We start from the raw sequence: 19,655 nt of genomic DNA on the forward strand, positions 1-19,655 counted from the left end.
TTTCCCTGTAGTGACCTACTAATGAAATATTGACAGGTTATTTATTGCATTTGTTGAATATTTATGAATCCTTTACTATATTCTGGGCATTGTATGACATATTTTGAATTCAAGGACCCATTGCCAAGAGATTTTCTTATTACTGCTATGTTTATTGGATTTTCACATTAACTAGGTCAGCCTACTTCAATTTTCAGATCACCAGAATTACATTATTTTTAAAGATTTATTTATTTATTCCTGAGAAAGAGAGAGAATGGGGAGGGGCAGAGATAGAGGGAATGAATCCCAAGGAGACTCCTGTGGAGCACAGAGCTCAACATGGGGCTCCAACTCACAACCCTAAGATCATGACCTGAGCTGAAACCAAGAGTCAGGTGCTTAACAAACTGAGCCATCCAGGTGCCCCCATAATTACATTTTTTTAAAAAAAGTTTCTCTTCATTCATTACTACTTCTGTTTAACTCCTCTATGATAACACTCTTTGGTGCTCACATATTATCATAATATTTATCACTAAAATTCCTGTCACAGACTCATAAAGCCTCTCCCCCTCTCTCTCTCTCTCTCTCTCTCTATATATATATATATATATATATATGAATGAAGAACAAATAGTAACAGATTAAATATTTATTTTTCAAAGGTTTGAACACTATGAGCACTTAACCCTTTATCTATTTATTCAAAAATATTCCTTTAGGACTTACCATATGACTAGGAATTTTTTGGATATTGGACATACAGCAGTAAACCAGTTGGATAAGGCAACGGCCCTTCTGAAGTTTATATCCCAGTGAGGTATAATAAACAAGTAAAGGGGTGAGTAAACATGGTAAGTTCAGAGAGTAAGGTGAAATAGAGCAACATGACCGAAGACAGGCTCCTTCAGTCAGAGGCACTCTTTGAGGAAGTGACATTTGACAAAACACCTGAACAATGAGAAGGAGTGGTATTCAAACAGGGGGGAAGAGCTTTCAAATGGAGAGAATGTAGGTATAAAATTTCTGTGGGGAGAATGCTCCTAGTCTAGGAGCAGAAAGCACACAGGGAAAGCAGGGGTCTATGTGGGAACTAAGTAGGATTAGTTGAGGTAAGGAGTCAGCAGAGGCTGGGCCACTTACAGCTCTGCAGGCCAAGTGACAAAAGGTGGATTCATCTATAGTGCATAAAAAAATAACTGGAGTATTTTTAGCAGAACATTGAAAGGCTTTTAAGAAAATTCATTTGGAAATAATTTCAGATTTATAGAAAATTTAAAAAATGCAAAGAGTATCTCTATATTCTTTACTCAGATTTACTTATTGTTAAGATTTTGCTCAATTTCCTTCATCATTTGCTATCTCTATCTCTCTCAAAATCTTTTTTATCTGGACCATTTGAGAGTATATTGTATACATTATGGCCCTTAAACTCTAAACACTTCAATGTGTATTTCCCAAAAAAAAGGCTATACCCTTATGTGAGGGTCAATTTGATGTGTCAACTTGACTTGGTCATGCAGTACCCAGATATTTGGTCAAACATTATTTTGGGTGTATCTGTGAGGGTGTTTTTGGATGAGATCAACATTTAAATCTGTAGATCTAGTAAAGCAGATTGCCTTCCCCAATGTGAATGGGCTTCATCCAATCAGTTGAAAGCACGTATAAAATAAAAACTTTGACCTTCTTCAAGTAAGAGAGCATTATCCCTGCCTGATAGCTTTTGAACTGAAACATCAGTGCTTTTCCTGCTTTCAGATTCAAACTGAAACATTGCTTCTTCCTGGGTCTTAAGCCTGCTGACCTTGGGTTTGAAACTACACATTAGCTCTCCTGGTTCTCCAGCTTGCTGACTCACCCTGCAGATCTTGGGATTTGTAGTCTCCATAATTATGTGAGCCAATTCCTTATTATCTATTCATCCATCCATCCATCTATCATCTATGTATGTGTGTATGCATCTATCTATCTATCCATCCCTCCATCTATGTCCTATTGATTCTGTTTCTCTGGAGAACCTTGACTAATATGCTTTATATAATGACAAATAAGTTATCAACCTAAGTAAAATTTATTATTAATATAGTACTTTTATCCAGAATACCATCTGTTTTCCAATTACATCAGTTGAGTCAGTAATGTCCTTTATAGCATTTTTTTTTCTCTTCCAGTACAGGATACAGTCTAGGATCATATATTGCATTTGGTTTTCAAGTCTTACCCTTTTATTCTGGAACAATTTCCCAGCTCTTTTTCCCTTTTATGATTATTGACAGTTTGAAGCATTCAGTCTCCCACCTCTCAACCATCCCTGCCCTGCCCACCCCATTTTAATAGATCAATCCCCATTTTGGGTTTGTCTAACATTTTCTCATGATTAGATTCAGGTTATGCATTCTTGGCAGAAATAACATAGAACTGATGTTTGTCCTTCTCAGGATATCGCATCTGGAGACATGCAATGTCCTTCTGCCTATCCTTTGTGATAATAATTTTAATCACTCAGTCATGGTGTTATCCAGTGTGTCCACTGTATAGTTACTATTTTCTCCTTGCTGCTAATAAACAATTATGCAGCTATCCTGCTCCTTATCAAAATTTAGTCCTTAGATTTAACATTTCTTGATGATCCTTGCCTGAATTCTTCTTTACTGTGATATTTACCAAATGATGATTTTCCATATTCAATACTCACCCCACATTTACTGTAAGCAAGTAAACATGCTACTGTAAGCAAGAGGCTTCCCTTCTTCTTCACCCTTTATTTCATTTTATTATCAGTGTGGAACTGTAGTTTTCTACTTTTTAATGGCTTATGATTAATTATTGCCCTTAATTATTTTATTTCTCAAATTGTCCCAGTGGGAGCTCCTTCAAGTTATTCCCTGTGTCCTTGTGACAAGTCCTCCTCATTTGTGGAGGGTATTTCCTTAAGTTTTTGACAAAAGCGTGTAGGTTCACAACCTCCTCACACAATCTTCTCAGGAGCTTTCCTGACATAATCTGAATCCAGCCCCCATATGCAGAGGACTGGTATAGACCAAAGAAAGAGGCAGGCCACTCCAAATTGGTAGGGGGCAATTTTAATAATAGCAAAGAAAACTTATATATGAGGCTTGTCTTGGGCAGCAGCAAAATGAATTTATTCCCACACCTGCTTTCCAAATCTTGAGAGGCCCTAATGGCTCAAACACGTATACTGTGCAGGTACTTTCAACATCACATTGTCATCTTTAGGCTGTGTCCTTGGAGCAGCCTCTGGGAATGGGAAAGGCAAGCGGAACTCACATTCCAAGGACAGGGGAAGGGGTTAGGAGCCTTGGGGGTGCCCAGATCTACCTCACAGGTCAATCGGTGGTCTTATCTTTTTGACCAAGTTCCTCAACAAAAGCAATTTTTCAGTATCTTATTGTATTTAGCTTACTCAGCCTAGAAAACTGTCATTTCTCTGAGAATCTCTGATTTCTTTTCGTGGAGATGGTGTCAGAAGTCAAGATCTGGGGGCTGCATTCATTTTGTTATTGTCATTGCTCCAAGGTTCTTTCAGCAGACAGAGGTAGGAAATGTGCATGTGTACATATGTGTGTCTATATTATATCTGCATGTGGATATATACATATACTGAAACATTTACACGTTTTAGAAATCCTGACTGCACATCAATATCTCCAATTCCAATCCGTCCTCTCAAGGTACTCTCTTGCCTTCCACAATGTCAGAATAGGATGTTGAAAGATCTTTCTTGGCTACTCTGTAGACAACGTACTTTAGGGTGGGCAAGTGTGGAAGCTGGGATGCCAGTTGGGAGATATTATAGCAGCTCAAGGAACAAGGGATGGTGACTTGGACAAGAGTGACAGAGGTGGAAGTCGTGAGGAATGGTCACACTTTTATTTTTAAGGTTTAGATTATATGGTAAGGACAAGATATGTTGTGTGAGAAAAAGAGAAAGACCATAGATTACTCCTAGGGATTTAATCTAAGCACTGGTTCTGACTCAATTGGCAGAATTTTCAGTAGAATTGATTTGACACTTTAAAAAAAAAGAGCCCCTTTTCAGTAGGATCCCCTTTAGATGTGGAAGTGAGCACCTGTTCAAGATGACCGATGAAGTCTCCACAAACCCAGATTCTTTCATTAGGAAAATATTTAAAAGCCAAACACTTACATACTTCCTTTACCCACCTCAGGGAAGTGTTTGGGATACACAAATCTGAGAGGGGAAGCTGTGAAGCAGAGGAAAATATACGGGCATGCATAATATGAACAATTTCTGGGAGCAAAGTAAGAAAATGAGCCTGCTGGGGCGACTGGGTGGCTCAGTCGTTAAGCATCTGCCTTCAGCTCAGGTCATGATCCCAGGGTCCTGGGATCAAGCCCCATATCAGGCTTCCTGCTCAGCGGGAAGCCTGCTTCTCCCTCTCCCACTCCCCCTGCTTGTGTTCCCTCTCTCGCATTCTCTCTCTCTGTCAAATAAATAAAATAAAATCTTTAAAAAAAGAAAATGAGCCTGCTTTCCAGGCATTCCTTTATTTTATTTTATTTTTTAAAATTTATTTTATTGCAGTAAGAACATTTAACATGAGATCTACCTACCTTCTTAACAAATCTAAGTGTACAATACAGTACAGTTGCCTAGAGGTGCAAGGCTGTGCAGTAGATCTCTCAGTAATTCCCTAACATCAGAACACATTCAATGTACATTCCAAAGAAATTGCAAAGAAAGCAGGAATTACGTTGCCCACTGTTCCAATCGTTATACACTGCATGTAGCACGATCACGGTGGAACAAAAAGACCCACTGTCCATCAAGAATATAACTACTTTCCCTTTCTGGTGGCAAATCTGGAGAAGATGCACAGAAATGGAATCTTGCAAGGGGAAGGAAAAGCAAGAACAGGTCATCAGCCTTGGACCTCACATAGCTGAAGGAGAAAATGTGTTTGGTGGCTGCCACATCTTTGCATCCTTCAATGACACTTTTGTCCATGTCACCAATCTTTCTGGTAAGGAAACCATCTGCTGGGTGACTGGAAGGTTGACCAAGATGAGTCCTCTCTCTATGCTGCCATGTTGGCTGCCCAGGATATAGCCCAGAGATGCAAGGAGCTGGGCATCACTGCCCTCCACATCAAACTCTGGCCACAGGAGGAAATAGAACCAAGATCCCTGGACCTGGAGCCCGGTCATCCACTCAGGAATGAAGATCAGGTAGATGGAGGATGTCAACCTCATCCCCTCCAATAGCACATGCAGGAAAGGGGGTCAACTATGGTAGCCGTCTATGAACAGGATTCCTCAAATTACTGTTTTCTGTGAATAAGTTGCCTTTGTGTAAGAACAAAAAAAGAATATGACTGCTTTCATTTCTTTATGTTTCCCTTAGCCATGTTAACAGACGCACAATTTCTACACTGAAGCCATCATGCACGCTTTATGATGTATTTAACTTTTATTTCCTGCTTTATTTCTATTGAGCATTATAAGACAAGCATTTAAATGTTTCTGACTATTTCCTGTTTGGGATTACCCATGTCATCTTTTTATAATGTGGATATTCGCTTTTGTCCCGCCCCCTCCCATGCCCCCCCCCATCCCCGCAGAAACTTCCAAACCAATAAAATCTTCCAGAATGCAGACTTCACAACTCTCATTGTCATGCTTTACCTTATGGCTTACATCCTACCTTACTTCAGGATGGGAATGTGTTTCAAGTCACATAAAGAAAAACGGTTAATAATTTATCTACTGATTCATTTGATCCTTTAACCAGACCCCAGGATGTCAAATCTAAGCCCACTTTCATATGCATACCTACCAAACACAGTTTGATCTGCTTCCTTTACTATGGACATTGCTCTCATGAACGAAATTCCACAGCAATGGCTGGATAGGCACTTGGGTATAAGTTTATCTAAACATACACACAACAGCCTATCTCAAACCCAGAGAGGAATCTCAGCTATCCATGTTTTCCAGGTCTGGACAGACAGTTCCAGTGGGTGATGACACCTGAGGAACAGCTTCCTATCTGTTCAGTCTAGGACTGCGTACTCCATATCTCATGCAAAATTCCAAAGCTCTATCTGAAAATTCTGAGCACTGCAGAGCTTTCCTTATCTCTGAGAGCCCAGGGGCCTGTGGAACCAGCACTTCCTGCATTATGGGAATAGGAAACACAGTGAATATGATTTATTGAAGATGTTTCATGCTATACTTGTGCGTCACCAAACCCCACACTGTCTGCATGGATGTTGATCTCCTCTGCTTATAGAAACGTTAAAGTCTACATTGTACTCACTCAGAAAATGTAAAGGAAGATTCTTTAGGTGTGGAATAGATGCTGATATTTTGATCGTCAGTCACTTGAGAAACCTGATTGGGCTAGACTGATAGGAGGAGGAAGTTGAGGCAAAGGAAACGACACAGAACTTAAAGCCAATTGTTTTAAAACTGCAACGTCTGTGGGAATGTGATTTCATACTCATTTTCCCATTACAGCTTTGTTTGCTGCATACTCCCCTCATTGCCCCTCCCCAGGAGATGATATGTTTACAACTTTATGGACCAAGATGTTTTAACATTTATTTTAAGAGAATGTTATTAAACAGATCAAAATTTGAACCTCTAAGTCTAAAATATCACACACATATGGGAATAAAAAAATACAATTCTTATACTGAAGAAAGGGGGCTGCATTTTGCGCCTCACAGCCACTTTTTCTTGGCATTTTGTTAGCAATTTCCTGGTAGCAATTCTCAGTGAGGTGTTACCTGGAATTCTGCCAAATCAGTCTTATGCAATTTGTTACAATGACTGTAGGTCACAATCTTTAACTGTTGGCAGGTGTTCTGGGCTTGCCCTCACTTGAGGAGCCCAGTTAATCCAGTTTGGTACAATTCTTTTCTGTTTAGTTCTTGAAGATCCTTTTATATACTCTCTGAACCAGAAAAATTAGCTGTCATGAGCTCACACACTCAAATCTCCATGCTGCTTAGAGGGTGGATTTTCAAGATCTGAGGGAATCTTTTGAGAGCTCTTCACATATCTCTGGCTATTCTCAAAAAAATTTCAGTGTATTTGTGAAAATAAAAGGAATGTCATAGATAGCAACATGCTGTCAAGGGGTACCTGACTACTCTGTAACCGTATGTATTAGTCAGCTTGGGTTGCTATAACAAATATCACAGACAGAGCGACTTAAAACAACAGATGTTTATTTCTCACACGTCTAGAGGCTGCAAAATCTAAGCTCAAGGTGCTGGCCTATTCTGTTCCCAGTGAGATCCCTCTTCCTGGCCTGCAGAAGGCCACCTTGACAAAAGAATATCTGTCATCTGGAAAGATAACGACCTTAAGCAGTTATGATTTCAAGAAGTTCAAGAGCAACAGAACATTTGTTGCTCTTGGCTGCAAAGGTGTTGGGTGTTTCCCTGACATGCAGGATATTCATTCAAAGCCCAGTGTCAAAAGATAGCTTATACTGCAAAAGCTGTTTGTGACGCAAACACTAGGGACAGATTGGCCCTTGAGGCATCTTTCAGAGTTGTGTCTGCTCAAGTTTTAAGAGTGGAGAACCAGGAGAAAAAGATGATTTTTCTAGTCATCTGGGGCTTCTGGTTCTCCCTTCTGTTCATCTATCCCCGTCCACTAAACTGACTATGCATTCTTGGATTCTGTCACCACTTCACCCTTTGGTGACTGACTCTGCCTTCCTGGCTATCAAGTTGCCTCTCACTCCAGGGCTGTCTCTTCACTCCAGAGAGGAGGCCCCTCCAGTCTCCAGCTGGCCTTATGTTCACCACCCACTGTGTTTAGAGATTAAGAACAGAAAAGAAAACACACATACACAAAGATATATTACTTGTCCAGTGTTCCCAATATTCCTGAGGTGGTTGTATTGTGATATCCCAGTTCCCTTAGATTTTCATTATAACTGAGCCCAGCTGATTTTCCTCCAGTCACCAAATAATCATTAAGTGGGCAATCCCACTTCCTTCTAGTTTTATCATACTGCCTGCCCCACTCTTCCATGATAATGCTAACTATGGCAAGTGACTAGGTTATCTGTTCTTTTTGTACTTGTCTTTTATGATTAACATTTATCTTAAGCAAGGGCTAACTTTTCTGTAAAGGGCTTTTCTCCCGGCATGGTTACAGGATCGTGTATTGGGGAGAAATAAAGAAGTTATATTACATCTCTTTTCAAAAGGTTTTAATTTTTATTAATATCCAGATAATGTAACCAGCTCACTTCCCCAGGTCCCTCTCCTTCTGAATGGAGGACTATGGAATTCGAGTGGTAATATATAAAAGAAAGAATGGGTATGGCCAGGCTCACCAAAACAAGTGATTACCTGGAATAACCTAGAAATGCTCAGTAAACTTCCATGCACTATGTTCATGGCACAGCAGAATTTATTATTCAAAACTCATTCCTGTCTTGCAGTTTAACCAGAGTCCCTTAAACTTTCATAAACAGGAGTGTCTTTGTCACGATTAAAAAAATCTTAGATCTATAATAGGGAAATGTTGACTGAGAAAATATCTGAAATATTTGAAAATATCATAACATCAATTCAACATTTGAAGATACAATTGGATTTTATCAGTGGTCAAATCATCTACGTACATTTCAATATTGATAGCACATATGTGTGAGAAGCTACAGGCAAAGCTTTTGTGACACACATAGTAGGCAATTGAAAAATATTGCAGAGGTTTTCTTTATTACTCTTTCCATATTTGTCTTATTCAGACAAATTATTTACTGGTAATTTGCAAAATAATAAAATTCATAAACACATGTAAGTCACACACAAACATCCCGAGGTTTATGCCCCCTTTCATTTTCATAATTTATTTCAACATTTATCTGATGGCCTGTAGTATAATTGTATGGCTTCAATGGCCCCTGGGATATTTAACAAAAGGCTCCATAATTGGTGAAACTTTCAAGTTTGTTTTCTAGAAATTGTTCAATCAATGATGAGTGTCTGAGATGCAAATGGTCTAGGACAGTGGTTCTCAAATATTCTTTTTGCCTTAGAGCCCTTCCTACAAAACCAGTCTTAGTTAGAAGCCCCAATGTAAACTATATTGTTGTGGAGGTACGCTCATTGAGGAAATGTCTAGAAGTCTCCCTCCTCTCTTCTCCCTTAGAAATCTCTGGAGAACATCAGAGAAACCCTGGTGCCCTGAGGTGCATAATTTGAAAACATCAATCCTTCCAGCAGGAGTCTGGCCATTCTAGTTCTGCTAACTCTGGTTAAGTGATGTCTGGCAAATCCCTTTTCTAGTTTTAAATGTCCTCATCTTTTATGAGAGGAGTTAGAGCCAGATCTGTTAAGACCTTTTCTGTTCTAAATTATAAACTCCCTCACTTGTGTCTTAATACTTTTACTTTCTTTCAGCTTTCTTTCCATTTTCTAAGAGACCGAGCTTCTCTTCAAAACAGGACCTGTCCCCAGTGAGACAATGTCTCTGTGTATCCCCAGGAGAGGTGGGCACCCAGGAGGCTGAGTGGCTGTGCAGCTCTGTGGTTGTTGTAGGAGGAAGTCACTGAGAATGAGCCTAACTTCCAGAGAATCTACTCCATAAAAGCCAGAAGCCAGACTGGAGTCCTGGGAAGGAAGGAAACCACATCAGAGGTATACTTCAAGGTCATGAATGGAGAGCCAATGGTGGAGAGCTTGGGTCTCAGCTGGAATGAGCCTTCAATTCCTCAATCTTTCCTATATTCAAATCTTTCCCTAACCAAGGAGAAAATGTTCTGGTACCTGTGAACAAACAACCAAGTACAAGAACATAAAGCTCTGTCCTTTGAGGAGCTGCCTGGTAGCTGAATTCTTACCTATAATAATAGTAATAGTAATTTTAATATATTCTATGTGCCAACCACTACCCATAGTTTCTTCACATATATTCACTCTTTAAACCTCACTGCAAGCCCTTGCTGTATGCGTGATTTTTATTCTCAGTTTATAGATGAAGAAACAGATATGCAGAGGCTAAGTAGCTCCCTAAAGTTACAATGCTAGTAAGCATAGAACTCTAATTCAAACCCAGGCCTGTCTTATTTGCTCTCTTCTCTCTCTTCTGATCCAGGAAGCTGACATTATCTCTTTAACCCATATCTACAGATGGGGCTCTCTGATGTAGTTATAAATCCTTCCTATTTTCAATCCTTAAAACACAGTGTTGGAGACAATAAGCCATGGTTAAAAAGGGGAACTCTGAAGCCCTAAGGCCTGAGTTAAAGTCCTGTGTAATCTAGGGCAAAAAGAATATTTGAGAATATTTAATCCTCTCTGCCTCAGTTTTCTCATCAGTAAAGGGAGGTTAAGAATGAGACTTGCCTCAGATGGTTATTTGATTTTGAAATTAAATCAGACAAAATATGAGAATCTGTTACAATAGTGTTTGAGTGTGTAACATGCACCCAATGAATATTAAGTATTATTACCTTCCCTGCTTATAAGAAACATATACTGCACTGCCTATGTTGTTCAGCTGTATTTATAATGTCTGTGCCTATGGTTGTCTGTACCAGTAGTCACTCTCTCAGTTCACATTGTCACGTGAAACCAGATAATCATTAAAATGTTGTGTGGGCGATTGTCTTAGTCTGTTCAGGATGTTATAACAAAATACTATAGACTGGGTGGCTTAAGCAACACACATTTATTTCTCATAGTTCTGGACACGGAGAAGTCTAAGATCATGGTGTGGACAGATTTGGTGTCTGGTGAGAGTCTGCTTCCTGGTGCATAGTTGGCTGTCTTTCCACTGCTTCCTCACATGGCAAAAGGGGCAAGGGAGATCCTGGGGGTCCCATTCATGAGGGCACTGACTCCATTCTTGAGGACTCCACCCTCATGACCTAATCACCTCCCAAAGACTCTGCCTCCAAATATATCACACTGGGGGTTGGGTTTTAACATATGAATTTGGTAGTGGTGTTCTGGGGTTGGGGGGGGACACAAACATTCAATCTATGGCAATGATGATGGTGATTATGATACATTCTTTTGGGAGTTTATGGCCTGAATTTGTCCCTCTGAGACCATAAGGGAGGTGGTCATAGAATGGGACTCTTCACAACTAGTCTTCACTTGCCTCCCTATGAAAGAAGGAAATAAAGATTCATGAAAACACTGCATTACAACCACCCATCCTGCACTTTTAGGAAAAATGGAACTGTTGCATTGAATTCAACAGATTCCTTCTCATCAAGAAAAAAACTTCATTTTCCTGCTAAAAGTGAGTTTGGAGGCCCTTTCTCTTCCACAGCAGAACCCAATATGTTCAATTTCAGCAGCTACAGTTGGTCTACTTGAAACTTGTGGTAGAATTATTTTCTACAGCAAAACTCATTTCAACCTTTGTTTTCATTTCATTTCCAGGCTTATCACCAGGAAAAAAAGAGAAACCTTTAAATAGCCATATTATAATTGCTCTTTTTGTTAATAGAAATAACAAGAACACCACACAACAAACAAAATATTTTTCACATTCACTTTTCTTGATATTCATGATAATCCTGTGGGGAAAGTAAAATAAATCCATCAGAAAACTCACTTTGTTTTCTCAGCACTCCAAGGTATTATATCTTTATTTTAGGTTCTTTGCTGTAATGTGCATTGATGGTCATCAATGACATTTTGCTAGATCTTCCTGTTTTTGGACATTTGCCCTTTGAATCTCTCTGTCCTCTCACTCTCACTGGAATTGTCTTAATTAAAACTGTCTTGTGTCTTGCGTCTTACAATAGCCTCAAATAGGCCATTTGATCACAAGTCAAAACCAATTGTCACTCATTGCTGTCAAAATCCTGCTCAGCCTTCCAAGATTGAGATTCAATCTTATGTTCTCCAAGAAGTTTATCAAATTCCACCATTAGAATTAATGTCCTTGTCATGAAACTCTCATTGTCTTTTACTTACAGCTCTTCTCGTGATAATATGCAGTACATCTTACTTGAATAATATCTGTGAATATACTTGTCTCCTCAATTGTCAGTAAGACCTTTGAGGGCAAAAGCTCTGATTTATTCAGGTGTGCAATTGCTCAGCCCCAGCCTGGACCTTCCACTTGGTAGCATTGTACTACTGAAAGAATGAAAATTTCATAGCACTAAAGTGCTCTGAGGCAGTCTATTAAATTTATCAGTATCAGCTACTCTTATAGTATAATGCTAGCAACATTTATTCAATGTTAGTTCTTCAGAAAATACACTTTTTATTTATTTGTGCGTTTTATATTAAGGTCACTTTAATTGATCAAGTAACAGAAACTCTTCCTTGCCCACAATTTCAGGTTGGGACCTACAGAAACCTGCTTGTAGAACAAATATAGAATTCAAACTGTCCCTGGCCTTCAGACAGATGTTTAGAAGAAGACAGGGAAGTTGAATCTGAATTGGGACAATTTCATTCACGGACCTCCTCAAATTAACCAAGCTGTGGTTAATTTGCAGAGTTCTGAAAGGTCATACTTGGAGAGAATTGAGTTTTGAAAAATGGGGTCAATGATAAGAGGATAATGTGATTCCAATTTTTCAGGATAAAGAGAAGTCTGTCTTTTAAAACTGTGCTTTGGAGAGCATCAGTTTTGTCTTAAAGTTATATACAGGAAACTTCAAGAGAAATTGACTTTAACAAAACCGAAATTAAATATTGTTTGATAACTGGCAGGGTAAAATTATGTGATATTTGGTAGGGAAACTTATCAGGAAGAAATCTTAAGGCTCTGTTTGATATCTACAGTTGAGGTCTATGAGACATCTTTTATATAGTGTGCCTTTGTTAAGTGAAAAAAAAAGAGCATATATAGTGATTTTTCTTTTATACATGCCAAAAGAGAAAAGAGTAGTGAAATAAGAATATATACATTCTCTCGTATATGTGTACTTGCTCATTTATAAAAAAAAATTAACCAATAATTATAATGGTTAATTCCAAGGTTCATGAGAATGAAGCAGAGGGGACTGGAAGAGGAGTGAGATTTCTCTGTTGGTTTTGATCTTTATACTATGTAAATATTATACATGATCAAAAAATAAAATTTAATTAAAAATGGTGAAGTAAGAGCAAATCCTAAAATTAAATAAAAACAACAGGAAAATAAACTTAACTATATATCAAATTTATAGCAAAATCATGTAGAAAAAATTAATTTAAATAATTTTGAACGCAGTACTCTGGTTGTATATCTTGTATGGGAGGTATTTTAAAGACAAGAATAATTGCAAAAAAATCCTAAATTTTACTTAATAAGTTTGTTATTAAGTTAGTCGTGTTGGTAGAATAATTATGAAATTATTTCTATGTGTATGGAGCAAATGACTAAATACATTGATGTTTTGGGAACTAGGGTTCTAGCTGTACTAAAAAAGAGAGAGATATATGACATGAGGGGAGGTGAGGAGAATACTGTTGGGCTTGAATTCAAGATATCAGTGTGACATAATGATTTAAAAAGTTACAGATCAAATGACACCATAGTATAAATAAGCAAATGTAGCACCCATATTTCATTTTCTAAATACTATTGTCTACTAAAGGTTTGGAGCTCCTTGAAGACATGGCTGATTCTGAGTTCAGGACTGGAAAAACACAAGATGAGCATAGAACATCCACTTGTGTTAGAAAGCAAAAAGATAATCAAATACTGACGAGAACTTGACAAGAAGGTAAAGAGGACTTTTCTTTTCATCAATGATAGAGTAACAGACACCTAATTTACCTTCTTATCTTAAATAACTAGAAAGCTGGGATATACATATATCCTGAGATATACTCCTGTGAAAAGGAAACAAAATTAGACCTACAAATGAACTGGCCTAATGCTTGAAGGAAATTTCTAGGCTGCAGCATAGGAAGGGGGACTCCAACAGGGGCTATGAGTCTCATTAAATTGAAGAGAAAAAAATATATAATTCAAGGAGGCCAAGGCAGCCAAAATTTTCATGGCAAAATACTGGAAAAGAGGAAACTGAGTTCCAAAGATTTGGAGAGGCTGAAGCAGAGTGCTGTTTTGTACGTGCTTTGGAAGAAAATACTTGAGACCAAAGACAGGACTACTGGAAAGTAGTGGGCTGAAGAATTCCTAGAGCTCAAATGGGGCTAGGAATAATTTGTGTGTCCACCAGACAAGGGAGAAGGACTTCATAACACATGGGACATTGGATAGAATTCTCAGAAAGATATCATCTTCGTAGTGTGGATAAATTTGCACTAGACAAAAAATTGTTCTTGCTCTATACCAACAAAACTTAATCCAAATAGCGTGATGAATGAAATTAATTCCAAGTGCATGCCAGAACAAGTTCTAACAATAGTTACAGGAATACAACAAAATACAGCACTGACAACCTAAAAACCTCAAAGTCCGGCATCAAATCAGAAACGACTAACCATACAAAGAAGTAGTGCAATATAACCCATGTCTATGAAAAGAGTCAGTCAATAAAAATTTACCTCCAAATGACTGAGATGTTCAAATTGGCAAAAACATTAAAATTGCTATTATAAATATGTTTGATATTCATCAGAAGCTAAGGGAAAACATGAAGATAATGAGCAGAAATCCCAGAGATGAGAAATATAATATCTGAAATGAAAAATATACTAGGTGGTGTTAACAGCAGTCAACCGAAGAAGAAAATGTCAGTGAACTTGAAGACACAGAAATAGTTTCTAATAAATGAACCACAGAGAAAAAAACTAAAAAAGGAAAAGAAGAAAGTGAAAGACAAGAAAGGGGAGGAGGAAGGAGGTGGGACAAGAAGAAGAAGAACAACAAAGCTCCAAGAGCTACTTAACAGTAGCAAGCGATGCATAGACATGGACTTGAACTCTGAAGAGGAAGAGAAAAATATCTGAAAAAATCATGGCCAAAATGTCCCAAATATCTATATATATCTCATATATTATATACAAATTATATATATAATTGTATTATAATTACATATACTTGTATATCTAAAACCATAGATCAAGAAGCTCAGTGAACCGCAAACATGATAAACTTAAAAGAAAACCACACTGAATCACATCATAATCCCATTGTTGAAACTAGTGCTAAAAAATAATTTAAAGCAACTAAAAATAAAATGAAACATTATTAATAGAGAAACAAACAAGAATTACAGCGGTTTTCTTGTCAGAAACTATGCAAATTAAAAGACAAAGAAATGACATCTTTAACATACTGAAAGAAAAAAATCTAAACTTCTAGAGCCAACAAATATATCTTTCAAAAATGAAGCAACATAAAGATGTTTTTGACAATGAAAATCCAAGCAGACCTGCTTAGGAAAATAAAGAAAATTCTTTAAGTAGATGCAAAGTACCAGATAGATATTTAGATCTACACAAAGGAATGGAAAGGGATAGAAAATGATGTGTATGTGGGTAAATAAAAGAAAAGCTTTCTCATTTTTAATTGCTTTAAACGTAATTGACTTCTTAAAGCAAACATAGCAATTGCTGTGTAATAATACATACAGAAGTAAATTGTAGGATAACAATAGCACAAAGGACTGGAAGGGAGATATGGAAGCGTATTGTTGTAAAGTTCTTAAACTATTTGTAAGGCAATACAATATTTGAAAGTAGATGGGATCAGTTAGATATGCACATTATAAACTCTATGCAACACACTAAAAACAAAACAGACGAATAGATAAAATTTTATAGGAGCCCCTTGGAGGGAACTTCCACTGATCACATTCTTGGCAAATTTGAACATCAATAGAATAAGGACAGTATTAGCACATTGATTTTAAAAAAATCTATCAGTTCACCGTGATGTTCAAAAAGGGAGAAAGAAAAATAGAGGGGAAGAAAGGAAAAAAGGAAAGGTGTTTTTATAAAAGAAGGCCAATTAAGTACATGCAGAAGAAATGTCAGACTTAAAAAAATTGCTATTTTGCAAACCTAAATAAATAAATGATAAATGAATACATGTTTCATGGAAGAATAATTAATGGATTGCAAAACCACTGGATGAAATCTTTTTGAGGAACTAAATATTCATACAGTTTTAAATTTTTACCCCATCAAATATTATTTATCAATTACAAAGAGAAGTTCCTTTTGAATAAAGAACTCTGACAGAAATTACCTTAAACAAGTAATCAAATTTGGTATTCCCTACTAATGGGACTATTATGTGCCATTTGACGAGATGCAGTGAGAAGTATACATCAACTTTGAAGCATTCTTGCCAAATATTTTTAATATGAATCTAATCATGAGGAAATAGTAGAACAAATTCAGAATGTAGGACGTTCTCCAAAACGATTGTCCTGAATTACTAAAAAATGTTAATGTCAAGAGAGATAGCAAAAATGAAATTTTTAAAAATCCAAGGAAGTTGTCCTTTATTAAAGGGGACTAAAGAGACATGACGCTCAGATGCAATGTGGGAACGCTGACTGGGAAACTGAGGCTTTTTAAGTATAAACAAGGGTCATGAGGTAGTGAGAGGCAGAAACAGGAGACCAAGCTGGTTGTGTTCATTTCCAAAGCCTGGGCTCAACTTTTTGTCAGTATTTATGGGTTTTCACAAGCCCCCAGGTTTAGCTTATTAAAAGTAGAGAAGAATTTTAAACATCAGTTTTCCAGAAGTGCCATTTTCACAATTCACCCTTCATCTCATCAGTCGGCCACAAACCAAACCAAACCAAACCCAGGTGTCCCAAATTTCAAGGAGCATGTTTATCTTAGACCACAAAAGTGACAGGTGATTTACTCCCTCCTAAAAAGAAATTACAAATAAATAGAGACACCCTTTAAACCTAAAGATAGATCTAGAATATGGAGTCTAGCTCTTCACTTCCAGGACTCCAATCATAGGCACCTTCTTTTTGGATACCAGGAAGGAAGTGAGTTAATGTGAAGCCAAGAAGGGTAATAACACAGAAGTAGAACATTTAATAGGAACAAAATGTGTCTGTAACCCCTGTCTCCATATTTAGCTCAGCTACCATCCATCAGTTGCAAGGAAAGCATGAAAAGCATCATGTTTGTGTTGAAAGGAGGAAAATGTGAGTGGCATACTTGGTAGCAAGACTTGGAAGTGGGAGGCGGTGAGGAGCTATATATTATACCTGGAACGCAGGCGTACTGGTGCCAGCTTCAAAAATGGACTGAGAATAAGAAAGAGCTAAAATTTTAACAGAATCTGGAGACTTTTGAAGTGTGAATGAATGAAATGAGATGTGTGAACATGCACAGACCCGTCCTTCTGTTCATCCTAGGAAGCTCCCAGCCTGCAGATGCCCAGATACCCGCAGAGGAAAAGACCTTCTGGATGAGGACACACTGTGGGTTTCCCTGTCAGAACAGCGTGGGGCACTAAGGATGTGTGTCAGCCTCCTCTCTGGCCAGTTTTAGATCTCTCAAGTGATTGGGCTTCCTTGGGTCCATGATGGAGCAGCCTGTGCTGTCAGGGACATCTTCAGACGTTCACTGGCACATTCATAGTGTGGATGTATCTGTGAAACGCATTTGGCTCTTTGTCTCCTCTTGATGGTTGCCTGCCGTTCTCAGCATTACTGAGGGTGCTCTGAAAAGCTGGAGCGGGCAGCCTGCAAGCTTTTCCTGTGGGAGCTTCATTTGGACTAAATCTCCCTTTAGAATTTCATTTCCCAGAGGATCCAAATTGGAAGCCAAGTTGTTAGATGCAAAATCGTCCCAGTTCTCCAACTGGGCATTCTGGATGCTTCTGAGGAGAAGTGGGTGCACAGAGAATAGATACAGCATCTGGAGAACAAAGGCTCTGCATGTTCAGGAAATGGGAGCCTTCAATTCGGACGTGTTCAATGAGGGATCCAAATATTAATAATTCTGTTTCTTCATGAAATTCAGTGCCCTTAATTCTTGCTTTATATGTCACTCCTTTAATATAATTATTACTTTATTCATTTCTTAAGGCATTGAAGATAGTGCTTTCTAATTTTGTATGTTGCCCAGTAACTCTTCTCAAATTCAGGTATCCCCCACTTTTCAAAAGTTCACGTTATACCACTAACTTTTAGACAAGACCTAAACAGCACCTGTTTCTGTGAACCAAATCTGAAGAGGGGTTTTGCTTTCACAAAAAAAGGTGAAAAGCAAAAATAATGTTCAGAGTTTGTTTTGCAGAGAGCTGTTTTGGAGGCAGTGTGCACTGAACAGTGAGAAGGGCATTTCCAAGCTCCCTCTCCTGAAACTCTGCCCTCAGCCTCTCAGCAGCAAGCCATCATGGCTTTGAACTGGGTCTATGACCATGTGTGCTTTACCTCAATTTATTTTGTGCATCCATTAGCAAGATGTGACCTAAGGTATCTGAAAAACCTAAGAAAGGTTAGGTTTTGGGTCTGGGGATGCTGAAAAATGTTCCTATATAAATTACTTCTTGGCCTTATACCATTACCTTTATACCATTTCAATTTATGAAAAGTTTCATAAGAATGCTCCACTTTTGGATACCGAGGAAAGCCTGTAATTTTCTTTGCGCTCCAGTTGTTTTTCTATTCTGATTTCTAGCTGCAGAAATGCCAAACGCTCCCATTCCCATTATGCTTTCCTTAGAGATCATTTTATTTTCGGAATGTGGAAATGGACACTTGCCCTTAGTCCCATGTTATTAATGAGCTGGGATCAGACTTCATGATTCCTGATTCCTGGAATTATTATCATCCCATTGCCCCACCTGCCTTTGACAAGCTCTAATTCCCCAAGCCTCTCACACACACTGTAAAGAACAGGTCCTCAGTAAGCTCCTGCTAACTAAGTGAAAACATGGATATCAAGGCTTTAATAATATTTATAGGAGGTTGGATGTATTTCCAGTTCCCCTCCCTCAGAACTGGAGCAGAACTGTGGGCTATCAAAGCATCTATTAGGGGAGTGGGGCATGAGAGAGCGACCAGAAGACTGAGCACTTCCAGCCTGAAGGGAGTCAGATTACCAGGACAAAAAGTCTGTTGCAGTATTGCTTGTACAGTTCTGGGCTCTGCTTAGAAGCTAAGCAGGCAAGGGGAATGTTGCCTTGCTTGCTGAAAGGGTGGGCAGTTTGGAGGCTGTGAGCAGATGATGAGCAGAAACCTCTAAGCAGAGATGGGGCAGCAGCACTTGAATGTTCACCAGAACTAGCAGGGGTATTGGGAGTTTCTTCGGGCTATTGAAACTACTGTGAGCAGCCATATCTTTGGAAAATGCAAGGGTTAAAAATGAATTCAGTTAAGAGGGAAAATCTATTACCAGAAGGGTATCCATTCCCTTTACAGGTGGACAGAGGCTGTGAGAAGGATTCCATTAGGGCCTCATAAAAACCAGTAGTATGTGGTAAAGTTCTCTTGTTTACCCATGGTGAAGAAGAATATGCATATACTCAATGAGATGTTTGGTTGTTTATGGAAGATGGGAGGTAGAGGTAGAATTTCCTAGAAGTGGAGGCAGGAGTACTGAGTGAGGACTGGGTAGTTGCGCATCAGGCAGAGTTCTAGAGGCAGGTTTACCACAAGAGAGAGATGCACTGGGGTAGTGAGGCACCCAGGGTGGTGACATGGTAGCCACATGCCCTGTAAGTGGGGTTCTATAAGAGACACAGGTCACTCAGCACTGAGGAGGTTTGTTTGGACAGTGAGTCACCTTGGCTCTTTGGGGCATAGTAACTTC

General features: G+C 38.5%; 1 pseudogene; it reads left to right on the forward strand.

Moving 5' to 3' along the window:
- The first annotated feature begins 4,840 nt into the window (after positions 1 to 4,840).
- Positions 4,841 to 5,263, forward strand: LOC114222759 (small ribosomal subunit protein uS11 pseudogene; annotated as a pseudogene).
- Positions 5,264 to 19,655: the final 14,392 nt, after the last annotated feature.

Source organism: Eumetopias jubatus, unplaced genomic scaffold, assembly GCF_037043125.1.
Source record: "Eumetopias jubatus isolate StellerSeaLion01/CBP00866 unplaced genomic scaffold, mEumJub1_p1.0 scaffold_6, whole genome shotgun sequence".
Classification (NCBI taxonomy): Eukaryota; Metazoa; Chordata; class Mammalia; order Carnivora; family Otariidae; genus Eumetopias; species Eumetopias jubatus.